This window comes from Zophobas morio, unplaced genomic scaffold (assembly GCF_036711695.1).
Source record: "Zophobas morio isolate AGI-343-1 ecotype UQ-CSIRO unplaced genomic scaffold, CSIRO_AGI_Zmor_V1 ptg000017l, whole genome shotgun sequence".
NCBI lineage: Eukaryota > Metazoa > Arthropoda > Insecta > Coleoptera > Tenebrionidae > Zophobas > Zophobas morio.
Window position 1 is genome coordinate 4,311,844 of NW_026972122.1, and position 20,263 is coordinate 4,332,106.

General features: G+C 31.6%; 1 long non-coding RNA gene across 1 annotated transcript in view; it reads left to right on the forward strand.

Moving 5' to 3' along the window:
* The first annotated feature begins 487 nt into the window (after positions 1-487).
* The window catches only part of LOC135130505 (uncharacterized), a 67,051-nt gene continuing 47,275 nt past the window's right edge, over positions 488-20,263 (forward strand). Inside the window, exon 1 of the long non-coding RNA XR_010280800.1 lies at positions 488-647. This is a non-coding gene — a long non-coding RNA (uncharacterized LOC135130505). The remainder of the gene's footprint in view (positions 648-20,263) is intronic.

Genomic DNA, 20,263 nt, shown 5'->3' on the forward strand with positions numbered 1-20,263 from the left:
TATATATATAGAAATGTTTTATTGGGTTTCATTTTATACTTTCAATGTAACAGTAATGTTTGCTTACCAACTTAATTTTCAACCCGCAATTTTTCATCAGTTATGTCTTGAAAACTGGAAAACAAATTAGTGGCAAACTTTTCCCAACATCAAGTACAGAAGAAGTAATTTTTATGCACTTTTATGCACGTGCATAAAAAAGCTCGTAAAATTAAGTGTCACTATTAATTTTGAAAATTAGCAAAAAAACACACATTTTTGGAAGTCTGCTAGTTGCTAGGAGCTTATGAGATCACCACAAAATATTTAATTAACTTATCTGAATAGACATAAAAATCTGGAGTCGTTTTATTTATTTTTATATTCTTTTATTTATTTTTATAAAATGGCAAAACTTGTAAGCCGTTGCTTTCTCTTTTTATAGTTAGTTCAAACTTGTTTTTGGAGTAGGTTTTAATATCGCGTTTGATGGAATTTTATTCTTCAGTTTAATATCAGAGACTATATTTTGTAGTTGACTTTAATGTTTCCGACCAAATAACTCACAACGAGGAAAAAATAGATAGTTTGGAAAAGTAAACAATATAATTGAAGAAACTATGGAGCAAGACGTAGAAACAGCAACTAAAGAAAATTTTTATTTAACGGTAAGTTCAACACTGTAGTAAAATGTACATCTTTTCAAAGTTGATCACCTTGAATTAATTCCAAATGCTTCCTACATTGTTTACCCTATATTATACGTTGGTGTTCTCTAAAATTACAAACTGGCAACTTTAAACATTATCCAACTTAAAATTTTTAGATGTGAGCTTTTTTTTGAAATGTAGTTGCTTTTATAACCATTAATAATACAGATTATAGTGTAACCAATAGTCATTTTTGTTGTTGATAGAAAGCTCAGTACGTGTTGTAAAAAGGTACTTTTTTCTTCTGTCATCCGTCGGTCTTTCGACTTTATTTGACAGATAATCTGTGAAATTAGCGATCTAAGTGCTATGAAAGTTTAGTTGACAAAATTTAACTAACATTTTTCTGTTCACTCTTATCAAAAATTTGATGTTGCTGCTTTATTGGTGGTTTAATATATATCTGTATTTTTACGCATTTTTTAAACAAGAACATCGTAGACTTTTGATACCTAATCATCCCATCCGAAAAGATAATGTCATTTCAAAACAGTTTCTTCTTGAGTAAATCAAAAAAGGTGTATCCAATTTTTCCCAAATTCCGAAAACACGATACGTGTCAAAACTGCAATAGTTGTCCCGCCTAGAAGTTGATAACATTGTCACAAAATTTTTCAAAAAAGTTTCACTCGACTGACATTATTCTATCTATCATTGCATTGAAGATATTCAAAAACAAGGAAATAATGTTTTCAAATTTTTTGGGAAAATTTTGCCTAATTTTTACTTTCATGTTTTATCGACGTTTCCTCTAGAGTACGAAAACATAGGTCCTCCGTTTCCTCTGTGTATATTTTTACATTGTTGTCAAATTGTATATGATGTATGTTTGAAATATCATGTAGAGAGTAAAACGATACACAAAATTTGGCTAATAATCCAATGACGTCCCCTCATTTTTTAAAATTTGTAAAATAACATTCTTCTGTACCTGTAGTTTATGAATCCGCCTTGATTTTCAGCCCTAGGTATCCAAATTTTCGCAAAAAATCCAAATCACATAAGTGCATAAAAATGTTAAATTGCTAACTCAAAAGTCACTGGTTCGATTGACTCATGGGTCACGGTTTTGTTTATTGCCCAAATCAAGAACGATTCAGATTTTCTCGAAAATTTGAAGATACAGTAGTGTTGTGTCCGCCTATATTTAATAATAATAAAATAAGAATTATCATAATAACAGTTACTTACCTCAAAAGACGATCAAAACGTTTTGCTCCTATTCTAGCTTAATTAATAAATTTAGTCTCCGCTTCTGTTTCGAACATCGAAATTTTTGGTAGATTATTATCAGTACATGCTTCATTTCGATTATTTAATTGAAGTTAAGCATGTACGGATAATATATTTTTTTCCCGTTGGGTATCTGCTTTAAATATGGTGGTTATTTACGTATAGCACGATCCTGTACTTTAATAGTCCACGCATATTTTTATTTTAACTCACAAGGGTTGTCATAAAAAAATTGGAAAAATCAATTTTTTTCATTTTTCGAAGAAGCTATATTTATTCGCATGTACCTATTTCAGGAAAGAGGAAAGTTCTGTGTAAATAACTGGAGATCAACTCACTGAGTTGTCAAAGTCTTGACATACACATTCAATTTTTGACGGTCGCAGGGTAAAAAGTTTAAAAAGTACCGACATAAACACAGACATTAATTATTTTTTATGTTTATATAGAAAAAAATTATAAAAAGTTATTCTGACAGAACTTCCCTCGCCCCTGAAGTCCATTACAACAAATCCAGTTCTTTCGAAAAATTACCAAATTTGATTTTGAGAATTTTAGTTTTTTTATGGGAGCCCTATAAGTTAAAATAGCGATATGTATGTAATGTTTATTTTATTTTATTTTAATGTTAAAGTAATTGTAAAGAAGCGTGCTACGCGTATGTTTCAGATGAGTTTCTCTTGGATTGTTTCATTCAATTATTTAATTTTTTGAGTCACCCTGTATAAGCAATTCAAAAAAATGAATTACAAGTGGAGACTCATCATATTTTGCGCATTTTCGATAAGATTTATTTGGCAAAATTTTGAGATAACGTCATCATTTTTGACTAACGATTTACCATGTTCCTGATAACCTTAAAACGTTTGCAAGGTATCAGAGCATTCTGTTTTTCCATTTGAAGGTTATATTGTAAAATGTTGTTATATAATTTTGATCTTTTTACAAAAATCTGGTTGGATAGGGTAAAAAATCAACACGGATTCATAAACTAGAAGTGGAGGAGTATATTATTTTACAAAATTTAAATAATATTTACTAATTCCTTATTATACACAGTTTAGAGGATTATTATCTCTCCAAAATGTTACCCGCTAAATAGGACAAAAGCAAATATATACGTTGAGAAAAATGTATCTTGGAAATGCCGTTTCAGTTAGATAATGTTTAATTTTGTATTTTAACATGTGTGCAAAAAGGTAGCTATTTTCACATCACGGAAAGAGACCTTACGAGCTATACCTGTTCCGGTTCTAACAGTTTAACCCAGAATGGAAAAAAGTACTAACAGATTTTATAAAATCTTGTTTTACAAGCTATCGCATTCTTGTGTCTCTTTAACAACTACAGTATTTTTCAAAACACCGCAATAACGTTATAGTACGACCGACAGGTACTGCCTTCAAACCACACCGTTTTTTCTCCCAAAACCCGCCGATTTCCCTTTCCAACCGCTCTGTAGGTGCAACCGAAAAACAAACCCAACAAATCGATCCAACAAGTGTCGTATCCGAAATCACCGTCTGCCCACTTTCCCGGTATTCCTATCCGATGAATCAAGGTACTGAAACGTACCGTCGCGCCTCTGCTCCTAAAAGAGGCTCTCAATCCGCGGTATGTAGGTTTAGTTTTCAATCGTAAAAAATCCTTTGGAATGCTAAAGTGTTGCGTAAGCATTTCCACACATTCATGTGCCCACGTAAACAATGGCATAGAATCGTCGAGGAAAACGGGTTAGCAGCACTCCGCTGGCCTTATTCCAGTCGACCTCCGATCCGATCACTACACACGACACTGCTGCCCCCCGCCCCCCACACGCCACCACGGGCTGACATCACCTTTGGCGACAAATTCTACTTTACGTTTCGAGATTTTCGTTTAACGATTGTCAATCTCATTAAATTTTTAACAGCCGCGGGTTCTAATTAGATGCTGCCAGATAACGCTGTGGGCTTATTAAGACATCTGTCGTCGGGTCGGGCTCGTAAAAACGCACAAATGAGGCTGGAAAACGCGGAAAAGTAATAGTTAATTAACGGTATTCCGGTTCTGACCAAAAAACGATGAGCGATGGATGTGGAGGTACGGCGGTGGCAGCCGTAGATGGTCGGACGGAGAGAGTACCGGAGGCTGAGCAGGAGCCGTGGAGTAAGCTCGGTTTTTTCTAGTGTTTGCTTTTCAGGGCCTTTGGTTACACAATGCGTCGCGAGAAACGACGCAAAATGTACGACAAATTGTTGCGAAATGAAAGTAATGATGTTTTTTTGCTGGAACTTGGAAAATTTCAACGACGATTGAAAGAATGCACTCCTTAAGTCGTTTCGGAGGGATAGTGAAGAACTCTGGTACACAAATATCGTAATGCTGTTCCTAATCCGTATTAACTACTAACAAATTAATATATTATGTATACTATCTACACTTAATCTCAAACCAACGGTACAGTGGAGACTGGAGAGGGATGACGTAGTACCGAAATTTTATCAGTAGGCAAATTTCATGTTTTCTTCCAATTTTAGAAATACTACAGTGCGAATAAGCTAAAGTTTCATGTCTGTGTGTCAATCTGTGAGAGTCTGGATGTTCAATAAAATTGTGTTACCTTAACATATTTTTACATAAAGGATATATACGTTATAAACTAAACATTTTTTTGCGGCTACAATTAACAATCTGATCTTTTTCCAAATGTTCCATTGTGAAACTCTATCTTCTATCTGTCAATAACATTTTAAATAATAATCTTTATTTACGGAGGATTTCTTTTACATTACTATTATACAGGGTCGCTAGAATATATGGTTATGGTTAAATATCTTGAGAACCAATTGTATAAATCAACTGAAATTAGGCCTAGGGGTGCAAGAAGTTGTGCTCTAATTATTTGCCAAAAAAAAAAAAAAAATTTTTTTGCATCATTTGTTTTCGAGATTCTGAATTCCAGAAAAACTGAATGTTTGGTGAGGTATTATTTGTAGTTACCAGCAGAAACTATTTGGTTTCAACAAGACGGTGCTCCACCCCATTTTGGACGTCAAATGCGACAGTCCTTAAATAAAACTTTTCCTGGCAGATGGATAGGCCGAAGGGGTACTATTGAGTGGCCTGCCAGGTCACCGGAGTTGACACCACTTGACTTTTTTTTGTGGAACTATTTGGAGAATCTCATTTATATCAACAAACTGATTCACATTGAAGACTTACAGGAACTCATAACGTAAGGAAATTGCTAGCATTCGTCCAGAAATTCTCATTACGTCATTACAAAATTTTATTCAGCGTTATTTTTACTGCCAAAAAGTAAATGGAGAGCATTTTGACCATCTTTTTTAGAAAACAGAAGTTTAATTTTGGTTTCGTTGTTATTGATTAATTTAATTATTGTTTAATAATTTATTTTGCCATTTCAGCAACTGCTAAGATACAACTGGTTTTGGAAAATGTCATACCCTCTAAGAAAAGAGAGGGTGGGTGGGCGGGGCTAGTAGCTGCTAAGATAAAACTGATTTTGGCTAATAACATACCCTCCAGGAAAAGAGAGGGCGGGTGGGCGGGGCTAGTACTTGCTAACGTAAGACTGATTTTGGCAAATGGATACCCTTTAAGAAAAGAGAGGGTGGGTGGGCGGGGTTAGTACCTGCTAAAATAAGATCGATTTTGGCAAATGACATATCCTCTAAGAAATTTGATTAAATTATTATAACAAAAAACACTAGACACTCCAAAGCAGTTTGAAATTCTTTCCAAACAGGAATACCTAGAAGCTACATCAATGAATTCAGAATAGTAGATCGAATATTCTAACCGAGTAACAAACTGTATTTTCTCCACGATCAGAAAATGTGAATAAAAAACAATTAAATCTGAACAAAATAAGTTGTTTATTTAAACAATTATATCACACTGAATTAATATTAATATTTATAGTGTTCAAGCAATTAGTAAAATAAAAAAATTGTGCATTGGAAATATTGTCCACAATATTTTTCAAAACAGATTGGTTTGTAGACTTAACAGACTCAACAGTAGTGAATCAGGAAGAATTGGAAGTTGAGGGAAAATCTACTGACGAATTAGACCCAGTGATTGAAGAAACTAATTGATTTGCTACATTTAGTCGATTTTGCAAAGAATTGTCAATGTAGCCTTCTGCTACTTGAGAAGATTTCCAGCCTAGATGCCTTTTTAATGTTGTAATATCCGCACCTGAATTTACCAACGTGGTCGCTGAGGTACGGTGGAAACAGTGACCTGTATATTCTTGTGGATTTTTTAAATTCAGAAATGGGGCAATTTGTTTCAGCATATTCCCCAGTTTGTTAATTCCAATGACAAGAACGACATTAAAAAAAAAACATTTTATTAAAATTGCTATTTATAATATATATCATTCGGAGCATTTTTTAAGAATTGGTTAATATTTTATTTTGTAAAAATCTTCGATTTCTTAGCTACATAGTTATCAGAAGAGCGTTTTAATAAAAAACAATTTAGTTGACGTCATTTCCGGTTCTACCGGAACTGATAATAAAAATGTGAGGTTGCCATCACACAGATCTTTTAAAATTTGCTCAAAGAAGCACACGTTTATCTTTAAGAACAAAAAAGTTACAGGGGTTGTATCAAATAAAAGAAACACCCGGTATATTCTATATTTTTAAAATTACGCATTTTTGAAACAAGAACATCAAAGAATCGAAAAAGTTAGTGACATCATTTCAAAACGGTATCTTCCTGATTAAATTAAAAAAACATATCCAATTTTTTCCAAATTTTGAAAAAACGATACCTCATGTCAAAACTGAATTAGTTGTCCCGTCTAGAACTTGATATCGTTGTCACTAAATTTTTCAAGAAAATTTCATTTGACATATACAGCATCCTGTACCTACTTTTATTTTAACACATACAGGTTGTCATAAAAATATAAATCTTGCAGAGTTCTACGTACACAAACTTGTGAGGACATCTAACAGACTTATTTAATCTTTAGTAAAGCATTTACCAACATTATTTTAGATTTTAAAAACTATGTATTGAATTAAGGTCTTACTGACAATACGTCACTAATTTTGTTTTAGTTCTTGTTTGCTTATACCGGATGATTTTTTAAATTTCTGCTATAGTTGGCTATGACGCGTACGTCGTCAGCAGTGACATTGAAACGGCTAGATAGCGTAAGCATCATGGCGAATTAGAGCAGAAATTAAAACAATTATCCCCTAGAAGTTATTCAAAAAGAAGGAATTAATGTTTTAAAAATTTTTAGGCACGGTTTAAGTATTGTAATAGGGACTGATTATCCGTTGACGTCCCCTCAATTTTTTTTTTTAGTAAACGCTGTTTAAATTTTTTGAAATAACATTCTGCTCTACTTGTAGTTCATGAATCCGCCTTGATTTTCTACCCTAGGTATCCAAATTTTCGCAAAAAGTATCCAAATTGCATAATTACATTTTATAACTATGTAAGAGCACTGAGGTGTGGTGAACTTCGTGGCCATGTGGCAAAAATGTTGAATTACTAACGAAAAAATCGCTGGTTCTATGGACTCATGGAGCACAGGTTTATTTTTATTTGAAATATCAAGAACGATTCACGACATTTTCTCGAAAATTTGAGAATACATTAATGTTGCGTCCGCCTATATTTAATAATAATAAAAGGGCGGGTGGGCGGGGCTAGTACTTGCTAACGTAAGACTGATTTTGGCAGATGATATATCCTCTAAGAAATTTGATTAAATTATTATAAGAAAATACACTAGACACTCCAAAGAAGTTTGAAATTCTTTCCAAACAGGAATACCTAGAAGCTACATCAATGAATTGAGAATAGTAGATCGAATATTCTAACCGAGTAACAAACTGTATTTTCTCCAGGATCAGAAAATGTGAATAAAAAACAATTAAATCTGAACAAAATAAGTTGTTTATTTAAACAATTATATCACACTGAATTAATATTAATATTTATAGTAGTTAAGCAATTAGTAAAATTAAAAATTGGTGCATTGGAAATATTGTCCACAATATTTTTCAAAACAGATTGGTTTGTAAACTTAACAGACTCAACAGTAGTGAATCAGGAAGAATTGGAAATTGAGGGAAAATCTACTGACGAATTAGACCCAGTAATTGAAGAAACTAATTGATTTGCTACATTTAGTCGATTTTGCAAAGAATTGTCAATGTAGCCTTCTGCTACTTGAGAAGATTTCCAGCCTAGATGCCTTTTTAATGTTACCAACGTAGTCGCTGAGGTACGGCGGAAACAGTGACCTGTATATTCTTGTGGATTTTCTAAATTCAGAAATGTGGCAATTTGTTTCGGCATATTCCCCAGTTTGTTAATTTCATTCTTGCGACAAGCACCCAAAATACGAATGACAAGAACGACATTAAAAAAAAACATTTTATTAAAATTGCTATTTACAATATATATCATTCGGAGCATTTTTTAAGAATTAATAAATATAGTTAATATTTTCTTTTGTAAAAATCTTCGATTTCTTCGCTACATAGTTATCAGAAAAGCGTTTTAAGAAAGATTTTAATTTTTTGTACCTAGAAATATCGATATCGTGTTTCACAATTATCGTTGCTTTTACTAATGAATATTACTTTCTAGAGAGTCGATGATTTCCACTTTTTTGACAAATCACCGAAAAATGTAATTAAAAACATTTTCGGAAAAGGAGTCAGTTTTCTATTCTTGTTGCCAGTCTCTAAACAGTGCATAATACTTTTCATATTGATTTCTCGATTTTTGTGAAAAGAGGTTCTGGATTACATTATTTCCAGAATTTATAATTTCAGGTGAAATATTATCAAATTCCACATCTGATTCAGTCGATTTTTCATTCATTTTTTAAAAATGAAATTTAAACTTGCTCTCAAAACAACTAGGACGCCGCATTTAATCTGACATTGACAGTTTTGAAATTCATGGCAATCTATGTATTTCGTTGAACATAAATAAAGAATGAATATTCTGTCACTTGTTATATGTAGAATGAAAATAGATTCAAAATACGTAAGAAGCAAGTGTTTCGGAATAAATATTCTACCTCAAGAGTGAGAATTTTTACTATTATTATCTATTATTAAAAATGATTTTGGAATTATTAAATTCACTCATGGTCGCGGAGAAAAAGAAGTTCTATTCAAAAATGCATTAATTATATGGTAGTGCCATAAAAAAAAATCAATTTAGCTTAGCATTTCCAAAACAAATGAAGCATAATGCATAGATTTATAAAAAGCAAAAAGATCTGGTGAGAAATAAAATTTGTGTAAACAAAAATTTCCATTGCCACACTTTATCAACGATTCACACAAAGAATTTACATTATGTTAAATTATGCCACACTTTATCAACGATTCACACAAAGAGTTTACATTACGTTAAATTATGCCACACTTTGTCAATGCGTCAAACAAAGAATTTACATTATGTTAAATGATGCCTTGATCCAAGTGACTGGTTACTTAACAAAATTAGTTTTTGAAATTGTATATCGTGAACTGTCTTGATGTGCTGATGACAACGATGACAATAACGATGATAACTGCCTAAAGGAAAAAAATTCTAATCCACCGTACCTCAGTCCACGATATAATGAATTCTACTGTACTTCATGGTCCTTTTGCCAGAGTGGGACAACGTTAGACTGATTTAATTACCGTAAATGAACTATGAGCAATCTTGTATGAATTAAGAAGTATTATAATGTAACACTTAAGTATAAGCACCCAGAAACCTTGTTCATAATTAAATAAACAAATGATGTGTACTTACTAAGTGAACTTCATGAAATCTCCTAATAAGCTCCATATCTAAACAAACTCCTGACGGTTAAATTGTGTTAGAACCAGTTAACGAATAAACTCCTGACATGAACTGTGAATTTACAAACAATGAAACAAATTTACACAACCTGTTGGAGAAACTGTGGCATCGTCGTCGTTACGATTAATTTTCGTTAAACAAAGGCTTCCCCTTTTTTATTAAGAACCAAGTCAACTAAACTTAACCTAGTTAACTCACCACATGGTCAAATTCAAATCTGGTCATCACAATATGAAACTTAAAACATGTTTAAAATGGAAAATTTGTATAAGGAAATATCGATTTTGCTATAGGCTCCGCCCCATAATTGTAAAAACCATTTAAACCATGTTTTAAGTTTTTTATTATGAAAAGATGGCTGTGTATGTATATTAAGAAAAAAAAGGTATTCGCCAAACTAAGGGTGAATTTGGAAAATGACGTACACTCTAAGAAAATAGAGGGTGGGTGGGGGGGTCTAGTATTTGCTAAGATAAGACGGATTTTGGCAAATGATATACTTTCCAAGCAAGAAAATTATATATAGATATAATATTTTTATCAAACATTTGCGTGTGTCTAGTCAGTGATTTGGGGATGGTTATAATTTGATTTCGATAATCAGGAATACGAGTAATTTATCGAAAAAAAACTGCAATTTTTGTATACTCAAGCTTAAGTGAGCATAATGGCAAAGTGTATTTTTTCTAGAAACTTTCGCATTAATTTTTGAACAGATTGGTACTGTCTTTTATGTTATTTTATAATTTAGTTTTGTAAAAATTATGAAAATACAGTGAAAATGGACGATAAAATTGTGGAAGAAAAGAATAACTTACTGCACGTGTAAAAGGATCCATTGTGACTTTGGTTACAAAGGATAACATGCCGCCCTAGGATTTCCTGTCCAGAAAAGAACAGTTTTGCGAATACTGGCTAATGACAAAAATGTTAAATTTGCCAAATATACCACCAAATAGGACGAACATGACGAAAAGGACGGAGAGGACGAAGAGGACGAAAAGAACGAAAAGGACGGAAAGAGTGAAAACGACGAAAACTACGAAAAGAACGAAAATTACGAAAAGGACGGAGAGGACGAACAAGATAAGACTGATTTGACAAAAGACCTACTCTACAAGAAATTAGAGCAAAGAGATAATTTTTCCTTAATGATCTCGATCCTCAATCTGATAAATGAGATCCCATATTATTGACTTGTATTCCAACATCGGTCTAACTTGTGTTGTAAATAGAATTTTTAAAGTGTGTTGACTTTGGAAATCATATTATCATAATGATCACGAAAAGACAATGCATTTATCAACATTTGTCACCGTTCTGTTTGCAGTACACCAATCAAATCCATCTGAAAACCATCAATGTCTATAAATTTTCATACCATCAGCAAATAAAACGAAGTTACTCTGTAGACTGGAGCCAATATCATTAATAAATAAGGAAACAAGTATCGGACCTAGAATTGAACCCTGAGGGACTCCTGATATTACACACTGCTTACATGAAAGCCAACCGTCAGGTCAATTGCCCCTAAAAAGCCATAGACACACAGTTTCTGTGGCAGAATTGAATGATTTATGTTATCGAACGCTTTACTAAAATAAGTGTAAACAGAGTGAAACTCAAAACCCTCATTAAACAACCTAAGATGAAATTAACATACGAAAATAAATTTGATGCTGTTGACCATTGTTTAAAAATATCATGTCGCAGAGGGGAAATTATAGTTTTAAACAAGATGAAATTTGGAATAAACTGAGAATTCAACTATGAATCACATAAAGAAAAATTTCTAATAATATCCGGACTTAATTCTGCATTAATATCTTATAATTCGCCACAAAATTAAACTGATGTTTTCTAGGAGCTTGTAACCGGTATTTTTGTTAATTGCCTCTTTTACTTTTTTAGTTTGAGAATCGTCTATTTGTCCTGAATTATTCGAAATATTGGCTTGAAAAGTTTTAATTAAACGCACAGATTCAATTAAGCGCATGCACTCTGTTTCTAGTTTTGTAATCATCGCCGAAACAAATTGATAATTCGCTTTAATAGATTCGTTCAGCAAATAATGTTTTTTTTGGAAATTTGATAACATATTGCTGTAGCACTGCAATTCCCGTTTGAAAATTCTAAAATCAAATTTTTTAATTGTTCGAAATATAACACAATATTTTTTATTGTGGATTTTACAGTTGGAAATTGTTGCCTAATTCATCAGCAATTCTGTTTAATCCGTGCACCAAACATCTAAAATGTTCTATGTCGGAACAACATCAGGAAGAAAGAAATTCATAAAGCATTAATAGTCAAGAGTCAGTGGTTTTTATTATTGCTTGCATCCAATTTAATAAGACCCGCTATCATTTAAATAACCTACCAGTAGATTGGCAATATAACGCCCACAAGCATCTGAAGTTTCGTCCACCACATAATATATAAATTGTTTTTTACAATTTCTTTAAAACTAAAATAGTCTCACAAATCCAGTTCCTTAGAAAAGAATTCGGCTTATTCCGGTTACAGCGTAAGAAAAAAAGTGGCTCTTCAGGGAATCGAACCCGATACGTCCGCTTTGTTGGCATGACGCTCTAACCAACTGATCCAATGACCATTCGACGCTTCTTTTATATTAGTATAAAATTTTATACAATTTTGTTTTTTTCATCGCAAAATTTTGGAGGGACTTCTCTCCACACGCTTTAACAAATATTCTTAACAACATTTGTGAAACGACCTGGTTAGATTTGTTTGGTAGGAATGAATAAGCAAATTTCAGACAACAAGTTATGTGGACGATATTCTTAAACCCAACTCAAAATTTTGCTAGTAATCAGTTTAATAGTTTCGGAGCTTATCGATGTAATAAAGTGATCAGTCGACCATAGACAAGCGACAGACAGGTGACATAAATACGGAAACAGGTAATTTGCACTTTGTATTCATTGAACCGTGAAACGCCAGGAAAATTATCGCGTAGGACGCAAAATAGCTGCTATTTTACTGTCAATTCTAGCAAAAAGCTTCAATTTATGAGAATTGAAATTCATTTAATCATCACGTTTCATAAATGACTATCTCAGTGTTTTAGACATATATAGAAAGACATTTAATTTAGTACCATCTATCTTCTATCTAAAACGAAACTGACAAATACAAGAAAATCTCAGATTTTTTTTTTCCAAATGAGAGATAAGTATATTCAGAACGTAGAATGATATTGAAATTGTAAAGATTACATTGATTTCAGCCCGAAATGGGAAACTTAAATTAAAAATTGTATTTCTGATTTATTTTGGAATCTTCTTCGATCTCTTGGTACACGATAACAGTATAATTGTAATTTTGTAGTTATGTTAATTTGTTGTATTAGTGAAACAGTTCATTAATATCTATAAACTTCTTTACACTGTCCGATTATTATCTGATTCTGAGGACATTTTTTCAGAAATGAAAAAAAATAAATAACTTCATCAGCAAATTCCTCGTCTTAATGAAAGCTAAGAATCAAATAATACTGAAGTATCAATATTACGACTTTATTCTGGTGGATTTTGACAAAACCAAAAAAATATTCTAGATTCGCATAATAGAAGAGTCAACTACTTTAGAACCGGTAGGTATGAACTTGGAGTTTTGACAAGGAGAGTATTAGTTAATACAAATATTCGTGACTGAAACGAAAGGAAATTTTTGAGAATTCACAGTGCTACTTTTTGAAAAAAAATCAAAATTGTATAGTTAATTTTGAAATTTCAAAACCGTTCACTCTGAACTCGTACAAATGTTCTAAATTAGTAGTAGTAAATCGATAATCAAAATGTATCTGTTCGTCTTCTTCAAAAAATTGATGACGTCATTTAAATGTTGCCGAATAAATCCTATCTAAAATATACAACTGTTAAACTGAACCTATTTAAAGTAATGTACGTGTCCTTGCTGAAAAATTAACGACGTTATTACAAAAACTTGTATGGAAAAGTTTCGGGAAAAACTCACTTGAAATATACGCATAGCATGCTACTTTATAATATCTAAAAATAAAATTCGTTGTTAAGTTTTTTTATATTTCACTTTGAATCTACTAAACCGCTGAAAAGTATAATATTCTTTCTCCATAAAATACAAAACTTGGATTATGTAAACTTATGGGACAGCTAAAAACAAACTTTAAAGAATTTTAGTATTTGCTGAAAAATATTAATATGTTGTTGTTCTTACTTCCCTGGAGTAAGCGAAGGAAGTATTGTAATCGAGTCCACCCGAAAAATGGCCACTTTTGTTTTCTCGACGTTTCGTGATCCCTTCAGTACGAAAAACTAGTCCCCCGTTTCCGTCTGTCTGTCTGTCTGTATCCATTTTACTGTTTGTTGTTTTATTGTTGTGAAATTTTGTACGTATATTAGAAATATCATGTAGATGGTTAAATGCTAACCAAAATTTGACTAATCATCCCCACCAACAATTTGATGACGTCATTTCAATGAATGGTATTCTAAAATGATTTGAATGTTACACAAAAATATACTCATATACTTGTGGTCTACGAATCCATTTTCAGTTTTTCGCTAAACATTTGCAAGGTATAATAGCGTTTTATACCCGAGACGGTTAGAACGTCTCTGTGGCGCAGTGGGTATATCGGAGATAATGGCGACCTGTGGTACTTTGATTGTGGTTCGATGCCGAACTTGGCTCTTTCCTTTTTTTTGCATTGGTATAATGCTGTAACTACTTCTTTTCATCACAAATTTTTTATTGGTCAAATAAAGAACGAGTCACCCTATTACGCACACCTTTAATAATAATAATTGATAAAATCAGAATTATAATAATGCGAACATTTTGTCGATTGTGGTTTAATTAATAGTTTTAGTCCTGTTTTGAGAAGACAAACTCATTCATATCAAACTAACTTCTTCGTGACATTCTTTCGATGTATAAACATAAATTAACACTTGAACTTCAGATTGCTATTACTTAGTGCTGAAAGATAAGGGGTGTTAATTATGTATGTACGTGTGAAGGTCAATCTGCGAAGGCAGATTTTACTAATTTTTTTAAGAAATCTTAAATAATCTTGTATTAAATTTTAGAATCCAAAAAAATGTGAGCAAAAAAGGGAAAGTGAAAAAGGCAAGAAAAGATTTAATTTTTTGTTTTTTCAATTTTAAATATGTCAACTGTTTTTTCAATTTTCCGAGTGTTCAGATTTAATTTTTTTTATTTTTTTTGTATTTTGAATTTTTCGTTTCTTCTATTTTTTGGGTTTTCAAATGTAAATCTTTCAATTTTTCAATCTTTGAATTTTTCGTCTTCAACTTTTGGGTTCATCAACGTTTAAATTTTTAAGTTTTCACAAATATTACTTTGGGATTTTTTTATTTTAAATTTCCTAATTTTTCGATCTTTCAGTATCTCAGTTTTTAATTTTTCGATTTTTCACTTCCTCAGTTTTTAGTTTTTCGTTTTTTCAAATTTACGATTTTACAATTTTTCGATTTTGTGGCTTTTAATTGCTCAGTGTTCTTAGTTTTTTCAGTTTATAATTTCTGCATATTTAATTCTGCTTATTTTTCAAGTTTCCGAGCTTTCAAATTTTAATTTTTCAATTGTTCAATTTTACAATTTTTAGCCATTTGAATTTTTCATTTTTCAAGGTTGTGATTTTTCAATTTTACGATTTTACAATTTGTCGATTTTTTCCCTTTTGAGTTGTTCAGTGTTCTAATTTTTTAAATCTTCCTTCCTTTACTTTTACTTTTAATTTTTTTGGATGTTTTTAATTAGTCGCTGAAGGCTCAAATATCAACTCAGAAATAGAAACAAAAAATAAAATTGTTTTGCCTCTGGGAAGTTGTCGAAATTTTGCAAAAATCGAAAAATGATACAAAAATAAACCCTAAAAATACGGAAACGAAGTTCGCTTAAAATTTTTTTAATTTTTTCGAAAAAACACTCTATTTTCTATTCCCTTTCTTTCAATATGTCGTTCTGTCCATTAAAAAAGTAGAGCCTCAATTACTGTCAAAACATGTACACTGTACACGTCAAATATATAAATTAAAGTTGTTGTTGAATTATTTGTCAAAATTATATAGGCTATTGAGAATCAAAATGAAAATTATATAAATTTCATAAAGTAATATACTCCTACACTTGTGGTTTATGAATCCGCCTTTAGTTTTCCCTCTAGGCATCAAAATTTTCGCAATTTTGCTCCAGGCTTTTTTTTCCAATTTTTTCTTGTTTTTCAGAGCCTTCTTATCAACCGTCCAACTTTAGCGTCATTTTTGGAGCAGCTGTATAATCTACTAAATGATTATTGGTATAATGCTGTAACTACTTTTGTTTTATACTGTGATTAGACTTATCCATGATGATGACGTCATCACAAATTTTTTATTGGTCAAATAAAGAACGAGTCACCCCATTACGCACACCTTTAATAATAACTGATAAAATCAGAATTATAATAATGCGAACATTTTGTCGATTGTGGTTTAATTAATAATTTTAGTCCTGTTTTGAGAAGACAAACTCATTCAAATCAAACTAACTTCTTCGTGACATTCTTTCGATGTATAAACATAAATAAACACTTGAGCTTCAGATTGCTATTACTTAGTGCTGAAGGACAAGGGGTGTTAATTACGCCTGTGGTTTTTACTTTACAGCAGTTATCACAAAACGAAAATCGTAAAATAGAATTTTTTCATTTTCAACCAATTTTTTAGGACTGTTTCTTATATGATGAATAAACACAGCAGTGTTATGATTAGTGTTGCACCGTGCGCACTAAAATGAATATATTTGTCCCCACCAAAAATTGATGACGTCATCCGAAAATTTTATTAAGAAAGTCTCAAAAACAAAAAAATGTGACCAAAAAAAGGGAAAGTTTAAAACTTTCCCTTTTTTTGGTCACATTTTCACAAGGCAAGAAAAATACAAAAAAAAATGGTCAGAGAAAGAGAACAGTGAAAATGACAAAAAAATACAAAGAAGAGATAAAAAAAATTCGCGACAAAAGAAAAACCACAAATGAGAAAAAGAAGACTACAACGGGACAAAAAAACAATAAAAAAAATGAGCATCAAAACCTTCAAAAAAATTTACAAAAAATACCAAAAAAATTATTGTATTCCCAATAAACAGGATGAACAGAGATTCATAAACCACAAGTACAGGAATCCATTATTTTATAAAATTCATATATCTTTTACTGCGCAAAATATTGAGAAGACGTCATAAAATTGTTAGTGAATTTTGGTTAATGTTTTGTCATCTAGATGATATTCCTAATTAATATACATACAAAATTTCACAAAAATTGGTCTAAGTATGATCGTGGGGGTATAGAGAATGAGGAAAAAATGACATAAGCAAGAAATTAACTTAACCGAAAGTTCCCTTCCAATATGATAAGATTCTAGCTACAATAGAGAAGTTATTAAAATCCAAATGACTCAAACTTTTTCAGTAGAATAAAATGGCCAATCTGATCAAGAGCCTGAAGTCGGTGTAATTTAGGACTTCAACTTGATTTTTGCAATCTTTGGCTAAATGAAAGATGGTAGATCCTGTTTCTGTGAATCCGTGTTGAAATGGTGTAATGAGATGTTTAATTCTAGAATAAATTCTTTTTAAAATAATATATTTAAATATTTTTGCAAAGTTGCAAAGAATACTTACCATTTTACTGTTTTTTTAACAAAAATCTGCAAGGAGGTATACTAAAACTAGGATAGACGGATAACGTTAAAAATGCAACTATTGTTAAAAATTTATATTTCTTTGATAATTTAATTGAAGGGAAATTAGAACTTGCATCTTGCAATATTTTAAAACTGTTTTATGTCTACCAGTATGTTAATTAATTAGGCACTTTGCAGAATGATGGCATTAGTCAGCTGGCTAAAGGTGAGAAATTTTGTAATTTGTTTCCCAGGGTACTGTATTCAAAAGATACATAAATAATTTAGTGTAATTTAATGAATTAATATACCAGTAAGTTGTCCTGGCGACTCAGCAGACAGAGCTTTCAGTGATAAAAATAAAGTTAAAAAGCGCCTAACCCAGAATGAAATATTTTAATAAAGGTTGCGTTTGTAGCCCAGCTCAGCATAGAAATTAGTGTCGCTTTTGAAAGAATCCCAGAAATGATCCCTCCGATAGCCATCTATAATTTTTTTGAAATTATATTTAATTTATAGCAGCGCTACGACAAGATTTCGTAATTTTTGTGAAAAGCTACACGAGTCGATGTCCTAATCGACGCCTCGATCCCATCCGTATGTAAATTTAAAGAGCATAAAGCCATAAATTGCGCCTTATCTGAAAATAAGCGCGCCTCTATCCACAGATAACACAACGTTTCAAAACATTAAAAAGTTGTCGGATGAAGATCATCATAATTTGAATAATACACGCCGGCACCTGTTTGTGTGTCGCTTCATTAATAAAATCGGTTCCCAAAATTTCGTGATTTATAGCAGCGTTATTATTTACACGTACCCGAATAAACGTCATTCGTTATATTCCCGGTATAAACAAATACCATCGACCAGAAGTCGGTAAATCATGACCAACATTATAATAACACTACAACAATATAAATCAAAATTAAATGTTCCCGAGCCATGCAAGTATAATGACAGTCTCGGAATTTACATAACCATTAGTGATAAATAACAAATTAATTTAGCGATTACCTGAAAAATGCAGCGAATCGTCGAAAGCTCTCGTCCGAATAAAAATTCAGAACGGCGGATATTTTCATCGAACGGCGAGCACTTGATATTCTGTGAACTTGACCCAGTAATACCGCCCATAGAGATCGCGTTCCTTACCGAGACGCCCGGTATATTAGCATACGTCAACAAAGAATATATTAATAAATTAAAACTTTAATGCAAACAAATAAAACGCTAATGCCGGAATGAAAGTAAAAGCGAGTCGCGGTTAATGATACCGTGCTTCCTATTCTCATCACCTCATCATCGATCGTTAACACCTGAATAATTATCGACAACGAATCGGTTTTTCTCTCGCAGGAATTATCATAATGGAAAGTTATTCGACGGTTATTATCGTGTTATGCAGCTCGAAAAGTGAAAAAATGTCGGACGGTGTTATGAAAGCGAGCAAAATTTGAAGCTTACAACTTTTCCGCGTTTTAACTTTTTGGTAACTGGATACGTAATTCGGGCACACTGCTGCATTATTGCGCTAAGTATCCGAATTAACTCCAAACTATTTTTTTATATTTTATTATATTTTATTTTGTATTACATTTTAATTTGTCAAATTCAAAGTTGATAGCCACATACGATGAAATTTTATCTGGGTAAAATTGAAGGATACAGAACACATCTTAGTGGACAATCAAGAAGGTTAATCGATGGAAAATTTTATCCAAACTTTATGCAATATTTTGGCTCAGATAAAACGGGTTCTATCTGTACTCGTAAAACTGTTGCTAAGAACTTTTCGACTTTTAGTACCTATAAAACTCTTAACTTTTGTGATATAACATGTGATAAATGTCCACGCTGCTTGTTGTCATAATTTGTTGTTGTTTTGAATTTTTTAGATCATTAATATCGTATTAACTGTTAATTTTTACGTTAACATTTACTAAAATTTTGGAAAAAATAAAAGCGGAAACTCATGTTTTAAGGCTTGAGTAAGATATTTCCTATTAAAATTATTACAGTATGTATAGTTGATCAAAGTTTTTAGTCAACTGTAGTACGGATTTTATTATCGTAAAATTAACAACTAAAGAACAATAATAACAAAAAGTAAAATTTTCTTGTGGAAACCGAAATAATGGAAAAACCCTGACAATAAGGAACAAAACAGAGATTAAATTAACGAATATAAAGAGAAGTTTTAGATATTTTATAAGATTAGATTCTGCAAAGTAACTTGAAAAAATGCCAGTTGGTTATTATTAAAATATAGGGTGATTCAAAAATCGCACACTAACTCTATGCCACTTTGTCGAGTTGTATTTACTGCGTAAGAAGAAAAAAAAATAGACCTCTAATTTTTCTTTTAGATTTTTGATCATATTTTAATTCAATTTTTTTATCTGTTTTTTTTCTAAAAGAACGTCAAATAGAGGTAAGGAGTTTTTTTGTGACTTTGTACTTGTCACTTAGATTTGTAACTTAATGTTCTGTTGAATTAATGCTCTTTTTTGAATTACCCTGTAGATTATAAATATGAAATGTCACTACCTAATTATTCAGGGTGAGTTCCTCAATATCTTAATAATTATTGATACTAAAATAACTAAAAATAGGTACATCAAAATACGCGCAAATATATAAGTTATTGTTAAAAAAATAATAAATTGTGTATTACTGCTCACAAATAAATCACTCTGTATAATTATTAAAAATAATTTTATTGTATGCCACACTTAATGATAATTTCTGACTGACCCTGTATAAACATGAAACATGGGTGTACAATGTATA